Source organism: Triticum dicoccoides, chromosome 6B (assembly GCF_002162155.2).
Source record: "Triticum dicoccoides isolate Atlit2015 ecotype Zavitan chromosome 6B, WEW_v2.0, whole genome shotgun sequence".
Taxonomy (NCBI): domain Eukaryota; kingdom Viridiplantae; phylum Streptophyta; class Magnoliopsida; order Poales; family Poaceae; genus Triticum; species Triticum dicoccoides.
Genome location: NC_041391.1, coordinates 273,634,868 through 273,637,632, shown reverse-complemented (window position 1 = coordinate 273,637,632; position 2,765 = coordinate 273,634,868).

The following is a 2,765-nucleotide window of genomic DNA, read 5'->3' as shown; positions in this document are numbered from 1 at the left end:
AAGCAAGCTATGGAAGAAGAGTACAAAGCACTCCAGAAAAACAAGACATGGCATCTGGTTCCTGCACGACAAGGTAAAAATCTCATTGATTGCAAGTGGGTATTCAGAATCAAAAGGAAGTCTAATGGAACTATTGATTGTTATAAGGCTAGACTTGTTTCAAAAGGATCTAAGCAACGGTATGGCATAGACTATGAGGACACATTTAGTCCTGTTGTAGAAGTTGCCACCATTCGTCTTGTCTTGTCCATTGCTGTTTCCAGGGGATGGAGTCTCATACAGTTAGATGTTCAAAACGCATTCCTTCATGGTGTTCTAGAAGAGGAAGTGTATATGAAGCAACCTCCTGGTTTTGAGAACAAAAGCACACCCTTCCATGTTTGCAAGCTAGATAAAGCTTTGTATGGACTCAAACAAGCTCCTAGGGCATGGTACTCCCGTCTCAGTCAAAAACTGCAAGCACTTGGTTTTGCTCCTTACAAATCTGACACATCGTTGTTTATTTACAATAAGTTCAACACATCCATTTTTGTGCTCATTTATGTTGATGATATTATTGTCACAAGCTCGTCAGATGAAGTAGTGGCAGTACTGTTGAAAGATCACAGTGCTGAATTTGCACTAAAGGATTTGGGAGACTTGCATTTCTTCCTAGGTATTGAGGTAAGGAGACAAGTAAGTGAACTTCACCTATCTCAGGAAAAATATGCTACTGATCTTGTAAGAAGAGCTGGGCTACAGGGCTGTAAGTCATCACCAACTCCAATGTCAAGTTCTGAAAAGATTTCTCTTACAGAGGGAGAACTCCTGAATCAGGAAGATAGCACCAAGTACAGAAGCTTAGTTGGTGCACTCCAGTATGACTCTTACAAGACCTGATATTTCTTTTGCTGTGAACAAAGTTTGTCAGTTTCTTCATGCTCCCACTACAGTTCATTGGACTGCTGCAAAACAAATAGTAAGATATGTTAAAGATACTGTTAATGTTGGTCTTACTTTCTCCAAGTCTACTTCAACTCTTGTCAGTGCATTCTCTGATTCTGACTAGGCAGGAGATATTGATGATAGGCGCTCAACTGGTGGCTTTGCAGTATTCTTTGGACCTACCTAATATCTTGGTGTGCAAAGAAACAGGCTACAGTCTCAAGATCAAGTACAGAAGCAGAATACAAGGCTTTGGCCAATGCTACAGCAGAAATTATCTGGGTTCAGTCCATGCTTAGAGAACTTGGGATAAAACATACTCAAGCTCCATGTCTTCGGTGTGACAATCTTGGTGCCACTTATTTGTCTGCAAATCCCGCTTTCCATGCAAGAACAAAACATATTAGATTGACTTTCACTTTGTTCGAGAAAGGGTTGCTAGCAGGAAGTAACAAAACATATTAGATTGACTTTCACTTTGTTCGAGAAAGGGTTGCTAGCAGGAAGCTTGAGATCCGGTTTGTGCATTCCAGAGATCAAGTTACAGATGGCTTCACCAAGGCATTGCCTACAAGGAGTTTCGAAGAATTCAAACGTATTCTCAACTTAACAAAGTTGTGATTAAGGGAGGGTGTTAAACACATAGTTTGGCGCATATTGTAACCTGTAACGTGATAGATTTCTTGGAAAGATATTCTGGTAGTTGTTTAGCCTAGATAGTTATCCTTGTAACCGTGGCTATCTCTATCTCTCCTTTCTTCTCCTCCAAGATGTATTCTATCTCCTATGTATGCGCTACAGGGATCTGCGCCCCTGCCTATAAACATGAATCACGTCCCCTCATACCGAGGCAAGACGTTTACCGCAATCTTCACACGTCTAACAATATCATAGAAGAGGTGCTCATAATAGCATGTCTCCATCCAAAACTTGACAAATATACAAGCAATAAAAAATGATTAGACTGAAATACAAATGTTTTCCAGTAATGCAAACTTTCCATCTTCCACCACTCATCCTATGCGGTTTGAGACAGCTTAAAATGCTTAAAATGTTGTAGAACAGTATAAAATTCTATACCTCTTCGCAACTTTTAATCCACCTATCACATACTTCATCAACAACCTAATAGAAGCAATCAATAAGCTGTCTAGTTCATTGCTATTGAATTGCAAAAAAGGGAAATAGTCTACCTCACTAAAAGCGGCTTGCTGAGAGCTACCCTTGCGCATCAAGATTGAACGATAATCCTGAGATTAGTTGCAATTCAAATTTAGCATTAGTGCCAACTTGAAATACAGGAGAGTAAGTCATTAAAGATCATACAATGATTCCTCTGATCACATAGTATTTGGGGAGGTGATGCCGAGCAAAAACTTCGTTGTTAAATTTATCTACACGTTCTGAAAAGAGCTTATTCTCCTGCAGCAAGCAAACAATTAGTGCATGATAAATTAACTATGGAGTAACAAAATTGTCACTGTAGGAAGTACCCAATCAACAGAATTATTTGCAGTGTTGAAAAAGCCTTTTTCTTCAAGCTCATTCACCAAAGCCCGGAGTTGACGTTTCAGCTGAAACATTTAATATGCATTCAGAAAAATGCCAAAGCAAAACAAATATTTACTACGGAATATTAAATGGGGAGCTGGTGATGATGGTACGTCAAGACCTCTCCTCTTGTACCAGACATGTGGACCTTCACAACAAAAACTGGAAGGTGCAGACTATGAACGCATGATTGAAGGTATATGATCTTCCATCATTTGTAACATATATAACCATATATGATGAACAAGACAGCAATTTAAAGTACATGAACAAGATTTTCAATTGAAAAT